This window comes from Chenopodium album, chromosome 27, assembly GCF_948465745.1.
Source record: "Chenopodium album chromosome 27, dcCheAlbu1.1, whole genome shotgun sequence".
Lineage (NCBI taxonomy): Eukaryota > Viridiplantae > Streptophyta > Magnoliopsida > Caryophyllales > Amaranthaceae > Chenopodium > Chenopodium album.
This window is the reverse complement of record NC_137860.1, coordinates 19,668,035-19,679,277: the sequence shown is the minus strand read 5'-3', so window position 1 is coordinate 19,679,277 and position 11,243 is coordinate 19,668,035. Positions and strand designations below refer to the sequence as shown.

Below are 11,243 nucleotides of genomic sequence, written 5' to 3'. Positions count from 1 at the left end.
TCCTTTCCATGAACCTCCTTGCACATCATCTTCCTTTCAGAATTAAGTGCCTTGCACTTGACCTACAAGCAATCAATCTCATTTAGCAAGCACCTCCTCTGCCCACGCACTAACATCACCTACTTCCTTCTTCAAGTCAGTAATTTCACCCTTCATCAATTTCTTGCCAAGTATCAAGTTGTTAATCACCCCTGTTTGCCAAGGATTTCCATCTGGCTGATCCACCCACTCAAAGGCTTTACAACCCCTTGTCTCTTTCACAGGGTCATAGAACTTGCAAGACCTGAACTTTCGTCCCGGATTATCCCTAGTCCAGGAAGTAAGCCCTGCCATCGGTACTCCGCATTGACATTTTTTTTCTTTTGATGGTGAAAAACTTAAGGAAGACATTTCCTTCTGCGGCAATTGACAAGCAAAAACATCAAAATTACTTCTAATTGAACTAAATTACCATTGTCATACCCTAATTACATTAATCAATCGTAATTAAAAAAAACCCCAAATTAATTGAAACTAACATGAACCCTAATTTCTAAAATACGAAATTAGGGGTTAATTCTGAAGTCATATCCACACTTACAATCAAAGATCAAAATTGCAACATAATTAAGACAAGAATTGCGAAAAATTGCTACAAATTCATCGTATTCGCGTTTAAATTGAAAAACTTACCTCCTTCCAGTTTCTGTCTAACCGAACTTTGCTAATTGAGCACAAATATGGAACAAATCGATGTTGGAATTGATAGGGCACAGTTAATTTGAGGTTTTTGGAAAGAAAATCGAAAAAGAAAACCAAGGTTAAATGGATCTTTTTAAAAGAAATTGGTGCAATGGGTTATTTATAAATGAAAATCGAGGAAGAAAGGGCCAAATCTCAAAAAGTAGCCGTTACTCTAGGCCCCACATCAACTTTCCGTCACCGGAGTCAGGTGGAGGTGTAAAATCTATTTTAATTGTTTTATGAGGTGGTAAAGTAAAACTTCTTTTTTGTTAGGTGGTAAAAGCAATTTTTGTGTTTTTGAGAGGTGGTAAAAATCAAAATTTCCTTTTTTTTATTTACTGAGCTTGAGTATGTTAGGTTTTTTAAATTTGTTTTTTTTTTAAACGGTTTTTTAAATTTGTTGATTAGTACCTTAAAAATAGAGGCTTTAGGATTTACTATCCTAGAAAAAAGTTTTTAACCCTAATTAATCAAAATAGGACCGATTACTATCCAAATGCACTTTCCGGTGACTTAACTCACCTTATGACGTCATAACCCTTATATAACCACAGTTAATCCTAACTCTAATCTAATTAACCTAACTAACCTAAAATTAACCTAACTAACACAAATTAACCAACACAGTAAACCTAAAACAAAAAATACCCCAACTAATTTTTGTATATAAATCAAATGAGCAGTGTCCCCAATTTAACCCCTGTAATGGCTCCTTCACCATTATCAACTCAAATCCTCTCATCTTATCCACTACAAATCAACAAAACTTCAATCTCCCTATCACATCGCACACTTGAGCTTGCAAAATGAAGACATTTTAATAGGTAATTGAGTCTTTTCTTTAGGCTTCTTCTCTACCCAAACTTTCTTTTTTGTAGAGTCAACTTTCCTTTTCCCTTTATCTTTGTTAGAACTTTTCTTCTTAGGCATCACAGGAGTCTTGAACTCAATTTTGTCACCTAGGCGTTCCTTAGCAGGAATTTTCTTGTCAGCCAAACGAGTCGTCACATCGGTCTTCTTCCCAATTTTGGTCTTGTCCTTTTGAGATCTACCAATTAGCCATTACTTCAAATCATTGGATAAAGAAGGTGGAACCTTTTGGGTAATCACTTCCCAGTATAGGCCTAGCACACCAATACTTGTCAAATCTATCAACTTTTTGTGAAATGGGAAATTCAGAAGGACGACGAAGATCTCCAGAGAAGAAATGGTTTGTGTAAGACCATATTGTCTCTTCACCCTAGAAGGATAATAAAAAGTCAACCTTGACAAGCTAGGAAGACGGCAAAAGGGTTGGGTATTGCAATCAATTATCTTTTCAATCGATCTTCCACTAAGAACAACCCACTTGATGGAAAAAACACAGTTCGCAAATATCTTGCCCCATTCACGGCGACCCATCTTCAAAGAAAAGCGCTTCTTTCGCCGCACAAAGCAATTGGGAGCGTATTTTTCAATATTGCCAGGAGGACTAATTAATTCTAGCCTCTCTGTAGACACCCATTTGTGCCTCCCCAAAACCAAACCCAGTGAAGATGCCTTTCATGTTGTACGGTTATCGAATTAGGTGAAAGTGGTTGAAAGTCAAGTGTTGCGGTTTAGTTTTAATTAAAGTTCTCTTCTCTCTATTTTTGAAAATGACTTTATTTATTTGAAAATAGCCAAACCAGTTTAGTTTGGTCCATAATTAAGGTCCAATAATAGTGTAGTTGGATGGGGCTCGATAAGACCTTTCCAATGATATATTATAATCCCAATTCCGATGAATATTGAGGAAGTTATGGCCAAAATACTAAACTGAGCCTGGTTAATTATTTAAATACGGCCCAATGATCTAGAGGAGGGCCCAATGTTAATTATTATTCCTACAATTATTAGGATTAATTATAGTTTTCTAGAAGTTTCTAGAAAGTTCCTTTTAATTCTAATATTATTAGATTTAATAATTAATTATTTTAAAATAGATTTTTATTTGGAGTAAAATATCGTTTTATTATCTTAAAAATATATATTTTATCTTCTGTACGGACTCCGTAGATCAAGTTGATTAAAGATCGGATTCCGCGTGAAGAAAAACGCGCTAATACAGGTTGTCGCGAAACGACAAGTCTGTCGCCGCGCGACAGACATTGTCGCGTCGCGACAGAGTTGATTCCTGGCGACAACGTGTAGTTTTATTCCTTATCAAATTCTTTGATTTTTCCGGACTATTTTCATTATAACTAGAGTCCGAATCCCTGTTATCAGAATCATCAATTCTCATTCATTCTTCCTTAATTCTCTCTTTTCTCTCTTGAGCAATATATGCTTTCTTTCTCTCTCTTTCTAAACTAGCTTTTTACACACAATATTCCGCATTCGCAAGACTTGGAATCTCTTAGCCAAGTTCGAAGTTGCCTTCGCCCTAGACGTGCAATGTTTAATGTTTTCTGAGGGTTTGGTCCAAAACTAGTCAAAACTTTATTTAATTTGATTTTAATTTAATTATTTAATTATTCTTTATTATTTTCATTGAAGTTTACTAACTTGTGTATTTTGTTATTAGAAAGAGGTACGAGGCTTCAAAGTATGTAATCTTATTACTCTCTTTCAATGTAGAAAGCATGTTTATTATTGATTAATTCCTAGTATCATGTTAGGATGTTCAATTCCTAGTATCATGTTAGGATGTTATTTTATGCTTTCTAGTATCATGTTTAGGGTGCCTTTAATCTTTTCTAATATCATGTTAGTACCATGTTAGGATTGAAGCTTTGATCTTTATTGTTTAGTGACATGCTAGGAGTTGTTATTAATCTTGTTAGTATCATGCCTAGGATCTTGCTATTCTTTTAAGCTTTATTATGCTTTATCATGTTATTATCATGATTATTATTATTGTTATTGATTTATTATGTTGCTTGATATATTTTATTGTTATTGCTTGATCACACCTTTTATAATTGTTAAAGGGAATTTGTACTTGAAATCACGCTTAATAAGATAATTAATGATTTTGGTTTAGGCTAATGTGATTTTAACTCAAGTGATCGCCAAGAATAGTATTATTTGTGCATTAAATTTCAACCAACATAGATTAACAGGTTAGGTTAAATATAATGTTTGTATGTTATTCGAAAAGCGCACATGAATACGAGCAGAACAAAGTAGAGGCCTATTTTATAGGGCGGGTCCTTTCTTTTGTAGATTGGATTCGTACCCTCATCCCCGGACCCTATTTGGTTCAAGACCTTATGGAGTAGTTGATGGGCCTTTTGGATTGTCTTTTGGGTTTACAAGTTCCTAAAACTTGTTGGCGACTCGTTTTGCTCTTTGTCTTTCCCTTTGGAACGCCACCGTACTTTAGTGTATGATCACAGTGGGGTTCAAGTTTGGGATCATAATGCTTGAAATATTCCCAACAGTTTTTTGGCGACTCCACTGGGGATTATTTCTATTTATATTCCTGAAATTTATTTAATTTTGGCAATTATTTAGAATGAGCGGATGGGACTCGAAAAATTCTAAGTATTTCATGTGCATGATTTGATTAACATTATTGTCATATGCATTAAAAGGTCCTCATGGGAGCACCCCATGAGTCAATCCATAGGAATTTTACACGTAGGAAATTTGAGAAATATCTTTCATGACTAGAATTGAAAAGATGATGCGAAATCTGGAAAATTCGAAGAACACAGAAACTTGCCTAGGCATGTAGGAACTAGCGTCTAGAAAACAGGGCTTGTCGCCCGTAAAAAGTTTCTGTCGCCTGGCGACAGGAACTTTTTTGTGGCGACAGTCCCTGTAGTCTGGCGCCAAGTTCTTCCAATACCGAGCCAGGGGTCTGCCTTCTTGCTTTGACCATTTCTAGCATTGTTGGCTTGATTTTGCTTATTGATTGAGTCATTTTCTCACTTTTCTGAACCCATATGTGTTCTACATATGGAAATAACCCTCTGGGGGTTCCTGCTTCACCTGCCCAATGGAATATCCCACTATCATGTGCAAAGTTCAGATTTGGGTACGTGCAAAGTTTGTGAATCCACCAAACTATGGAGTCGAGTTCGATTTCATCATGAACTCGCGGAATCCTGTCCATTCGCTCCAACCCTCCCGGTAGGCTTGTGTGCAACGCATATGGATTCATAACCATGGACCTTTTGACTTAACCCATATCCTTGAACTTTATAGAACTAGAGCCATGGTTAGGTTGCAAACTCATCATATTGTGACTATGTGAACTACTTGTGCACCCTTGCTTGTATATATTATATGTGTGTTAACCGTTTGTTTGACTTGTGTTAAAGACTAAATAAATTGACTAATGACTAAAAGGACTTTGTCTAATTAATTAATTTTGAATTAATTAAAGGCTAATAAATTAATCAATTCGACTTAGTACGACTTTAGGCATGTCCATTTAGAGTAAAATTATTGGAACAGTCCAGATTAATGTTCCAGCAATGGCACAGGAATTTGGACTGTGGCGCTGCAGTTTAGTGTCTGTCGCCTGGCGACAATTTTGTCGTCTGGCGACAGGCTTCAAACAGCGGCGACAGTCCTGTTGTTTTAGGGACAGTCCAGTTTTCTTGCTCGAGTCATCACGACGAGTCTAATTCACAGTCTACTAATCAGTTTATCAATTTATTAATGGTTCAAACCTGGTTAAGTCTTTAATTGAGTTTAGGCACTTAAAGTCCAATGGTCATACACTAAGAGTCAAAGACCTTGTTTAATTAATTAATTAACTAGTGAGTAGTCCGGGCGGTTGCCCCGGGTTGCTATTGTTGTAGACGTACAATCGATAATTTTTCTTAAGTCTTTTTAAAATTGTAGTTTATGGTCAAATTAAAATTGAATATTTTTTAGTATTTTTTTCTTAATTGAACCTAGTTGTTTGCACTTATATAATTTTTTTTACATATTAATTACATACTTGATAATTGGCTAAGATGGTGAAATGGCTATTGTCGTTATACGAGGTTGAGGGTTCGATCCTCCTTATCCTTATGTTTTTAAATTCAATAATGTTGGTTGCTTGGGTGATGTGCTGTTGTTTGAGTAATGATGTGGCATCACAATATATTGAAAAGATGATGTGGCGCAACAAAAAAGAGATTACGTGACACATCGACGTTCTTAGGAACGCCTTTTAATATATAGTATAGATTAATTTGAACTAATGAATAAGCCTTAAGTCGAGTCATAGTTCCTTTTAGTCAACCCGGATTTTTATTCCCGCATACTGCACATGCGTCAACTTGTTTTGGTCATAGCCGGAGTTCTAGGAAGAACCACGAGTCGTACAACCTATGGATCTGTAGCCCCGAGTTTTATCTTTAATTTGGCGTTGGTTTCGTCCCAATCAGAGTCACAGATTAAAAGTTATGACTAAAATACTACAGCCTGTCCAGTTTAATGCACATGCGTGAAGTCTTAATTTAGTCTTTGCTTAAGTCTAGTCACATTGTTTAGCCACATGGTCATGACACAAGTCTTAACATGTCACCTACACTCATTAGTCTTAGCACACACATAACATGTTTGTCACACTATGACCATGTCTTAGGTTCATGCATGAGTCGTGCTTCCGTCATTTGAGTTGGGGGTCCATTCTATTCTTAATTCTTCCATATTTCTCCATCTCCATCATCTTCCCACTCACTACATTCTTTCCCCATACATATTATTCCCTTCATTCTTCCATGATCTTTGTCCATTTATGCATGTTGAATCGAGTTTGAGTCATGTGATTGACAATAATAATAATAAAATAAAGAGTAATGATGAGATAAAATACAAGGCAAGCTTCTCACCAAGATTTCATGCTTTCTTCTTTTTTTTTAGACCTTTCCCCCATATATAAGTCTAGCATAGGCACCTTTTGTCTTCCTTAGATTTATTACATAGGTTTTTTTTTTTTTTTTTTTTTTTTTGTTCCCCTTAATAAAATGAGCATTTCATTCCTTGCATATGATCATTGCATTACATTGTCAAAAAAAAAAAAAACCGTCGAATTAAGTACAAGGTATATCAATGATGGGAGGCACCCCTTGTAGCCATATCATATTATCTTTCACCCTTTAATATATAATCCATTTCTTGATAAACCACTTTGAGCCTCGTCTAACGATAAACCTTTCATTTTTCAACCCATATCTACTTAACCTTGGGATGGGATGGTGTGTAACTTATGCAATTTACAAATACAAAAGCTTGAGTGATCTCAAAATAAAAAGATAATACAAAAATAAATAAATAAAAGTGTACAAAAGGGCAAGTGTTCCAATGTCTATGATATGAAAATATCTTTGATAAGAACATGTCTCAGATTGCGTCTCTTATCGAGTGCTCGGTACCGTGCCTGAGAAACATGAATGCCAAGTGAGTGATAGATCGCATGATCGAGATTGCCCACACTTATAAAAAATGCGAATATGAAAAAAAAATGCAAAAGCAAAAAAAAGAAAAGAGCAAAAAATAAAAAAAGAAAAGAAAGCTCAAAAGTGAGAAAAAACCTCAAGCATAAAAATACAAAGTTTCAAATTAAAAGCAAGGTTGCACACCTTGGGGGCTTATTTAGGGTCTTGAGCCTTTATCCCCTTCTTCTCTAACCTTTAGCCTAACCACGTTACAACCCTTAAAAAGACCTTTTTGAGGTATACATACACTTGTGTGAGGTTCGGCTAGAGCTACGTTTGGCCTGATTCCTAACGGATACGTAGGCAACCTCGTATCACTACAAGAAAAAAGCGAATTAGCGACGGCCAAAGTAGTCGCAAATCCGTTGCAAAAATGGATTTGCGACGGATTTGCAACTACTTTGGTTAGTCCCTAAAGACCTCGTCGCAAATTCATTTTTGCAACTAATTTTTGGATAGTTGCAAATTTAGCGACAGATACGCAACAACTTTGCAACTACCATTTAGCAACTACTTCTACAGTTTTTGCAACTAAACCACTATCCGGCGTAAAATATTTGCGACGGATTAGCGACTACGCAGCCCAATATTTTGAGACTAGGGAGACCAGTGGTTTGTGACGAATCAGCGACTACCAGACCAAATTTTTACGACTGCGGAGACTAATTTATTTTGCGACGGATTAGCAACTATGAGACTAATTTTTTTTGCGACGGATTAGAGACTACTGTGAATTATTATTTTTTGCAACTAACCATTCATTCTCTAAAACAAATATGCAGTCGCTAAATTTTTGTGACTGACTATAATATTTGGAGACCATAATTTCATGATGGCCAATATGAGTGAAAAATAAGTTACCGAGCATAAATAAAATTAACCAATGCCAATTTTATTCAAGTAACCAAAATATCAACAACTTTGCATCAATGTATTAAAAAACAATATTCTAAACCATATGTCTAATTGTTTCACAATCACCTCCCATATTAAGGAAGTTACTTCCAATAAGAACCTATAGAAGATATACAAATATGCCTGCAAATATTAAAGATCAATCGTTCACAAAATTACCACCAAGAAAATAAAAATCACTTAGTTGCATCACGAGATCGGGTGACAGTAGACAACGGAGGCTTAGTAGGACAATAATGTTGAACAAGTGTTGTCATATCCTTCAATGTTTTATGCATAGCCATTTTTCCCTTCTTCCATGTTGCCTTTTCTATCTCATGATTTTCAACAATTTCCTTGGCATATTTTAATCTTTCCACTGCCCTTTTTTGGCTTTCGATCTTCTGCTTGTCACGTTTTTCTTTCGCCATCTTCTTTAATCCTCAACTTAAGAGCTAAGTTGAGAAATCATTGCATGGAAGGAGTGGAAGATGATGTAATAGGGTGAGAAGTAGGGTCCTTCTTGAAGTACATTTGTGAAAAACTCCCTAAACCGAAAACTTTTCATTTCTTTTGCCCACCTACAACCTCTAAGTAGACTTTGTCGGAGAGCCCCTTTGTTCTTATATTCCTCAAGTTTTTCCATATATTCTCCCTACATTAAGATATGTGTTAGTAACTATGGTGGTCTCAGTTGTTACAACTTAAAAACTTAAAACATACAAAAAAAATGAAACATTCATGATAATATCAATGTTGGAGTTTTCGACAGAGTCTCCTTTGTAAATTGAACAATAATCTCCACCAGTAGGGTATGGCTTCAAAACCTGCTTCAATTCACATCATGTCATACTACGTTATTCTCATCCTCCAACTCAATCACACATTCAAACAAATAGACAACCTATAATGATTTGAGTTTTAATTAAAGAGTAGTGAACTAAACTCATCCTAGCGCTTAATGGTAAATTTGGAAAAAGAAAACAAGGGACTTGATAAAAAGGTGAGGGACGTAAGGAGGGGGTAAGGCTGAAGAAATAATGTCATGCTAACAAAGGGTAGTGACTAGAGAATATTTTATGATAGTTGCTAAAAACTGAAAAAATCATGTTAAGAAAATGCTCCTATCATTTCTCTTTATTAATTAACGTGTAAGCTAACTAATTAATGCAAACAAGGTTCTTTAAAAATCAAAGAAAAAAGTGAAAAGATAAGTGTATGATATCCATGATTTTGAATTAGCTTATAGTGAAACAAGTAGAACAAAACTATGCTAGATTGCTACAACTCAATGTTTTACCAAAATAGAGAACAAAATTTCAGACTAAATGAAACTACATACATCAAAATATGCAACTACATATGAGACATATAAGTCAAGTTAGTAAGATTGTGTAGCTTAGAAGTAGATTATATTGCTTAAATCCCTATAAGGTTCACATTTTAAGAGTTCTATAAAATAATATTAGACAACAAAAGATAAGCCATAAATTCCAGGGGCTTCATATACAAGGATATATGTAAAAGTCAGTTTTTGAGTTCTACGGGTGGGTCAGATTGCAAGAATAAACTGCACCAGTTGGATTCGAATTTTGAGGCGATTCTAGTTGCAGTAGTTAGAATAGGATATCTAGTGTTAAGGAAAAATATCAGAAAAATTAACTAAAAATATTTTTTAGGGTTTTAAGTTAGTTTTGTCAAGTAGTACACCTGGAAAATCTGATAAGCATGTTCTGCTAGCAAGGGCTGCTTGCCTTGAAGTTTTATGCAATTTCTTAGCTTTGTTTCACACGTGTTGCTCACATAGATGTAGCCTATTTAAAGGCCTAAGTTAATCAATAATATTTAGCTTTTCAGCCATCTAAAACCCCCATCCCAACAAATAAGCCTTAGACCTTGGATACAAGTTTATTAGAGACCTTAATTGAATTATAAGCGTAGATTTTGTACATGTATATTATAGTTGCTTACAATTCAATGTGAATCACTACAAAAGACTTTAAAACATCAAACCAAAAAGATTCTAACAGTATAAAATCAAACAATATTACCCATATAACATCAAGGTAATTAAAGCAGCAAAAATCAAAAGCCTAAAACTAAAAGATATAAAATTAAAAAAAATAAAAAAATTTGAAACATATATAAAACTATAGAAGCAGGGGATATATTATTAAGCACTCATTATAGACAGCCAAATACATTAATCATTGGCTCATATAAATTGTTAAACAAGTAGTAAACATACCTTATTAATTTCTTTTTCTCGACCTCTTTCTTTTTGACATGGAGTTCTTCAAGTGCTGTTTATACAGACAACAAATAATGGAATTATAGCTTCAATTATAGATTAAATAGAAAAAAAAGCATATTGATTAATTAGGCAAAGCAGAATCAAAATTGACGAAATAATTAAACATATAGTAATAAGAAATTGACAAAACCCAAAACATTTACTAAATCGTAGGGATTATAGCTGGAATAATCAGACTTGGGATCTTTACATTGAAAATAATTAGGGCTTTTTGTATAATCAATCATTTTTGAATTGTTTTACATTGATGGACTTCAGTGATAACCCTAAAATTCGCAATTGGCAGCCAGATTAAAATCAATTCAATCAATTTGCAATTCACAATTTACTATGGAAACCAGATTAAAATCAAATCGATAAATTTGTAACTCAAATTCAATCAATAAGTAGATCAAAATCAATTCCGCAATTCGAAATGGAAACCATATTAAAATAAAAAAATTGGACAAAAAACACAATGCGATCCATAAGATTCGCAATTGGCAAATTGCAGTAAGTGAAAGATGGAATGAAGGGTAGGAAGGGGAAGAAATCATAACTTACCTAGGTGGAGATGTGGTGGCGCAGCGGCGGCAGATGAAGACGACGACGAGGGGTTCGATCTGAAGTTAAGAACTTGGCCTTTTTTTTTCTTTGAGAAAGAAGACTATGTACTGTTCGTATAATGAATGAAGGAATAAGAAGTGAAAGTTCTTGTTTTTTTTTTTTGCGGCAACAACTTATGATGCCAAGAGATTTTTATTTTAATTTTTTTTTTAAATTTCAAAATAATTGTAGCGACTACGTGTTAGTTGCAACAGTAGTCGCAAATTTTTTAAAAAAATGGTTTAAAAATTATTAAGCCTAGCAACTACACTTTAGTCGCAAAAAATTATAAGGGTGTCACAGATTAGTGACTGCGTAGCAAC

General features: G+C 34.6%; 1 long non-coding RNA gene across 1 annotated transcript; it reads right to left on the bottom strand.

The window, feature by feature from the left end:
* Positions 1–8,710: 8,710 nt before the first annotated feature.
* LOC145619237 (uncharacterized) lies at positions 8,711–10,995 on the bottom strand. The gene is made up of 3 exons (XR_014108107.1): positions 10,879–10,995; positions 10,270–10,324; positions 8,711–8,848 (listed from the first exon to the last, which is right to left on the bottom strand). It is a non-coding gene; the product is annotated as an uncharacterized LOC145619237 (long non-coding RNA).
* Positions 10,996–11,243: the final 248 nt, after the last annotated feature.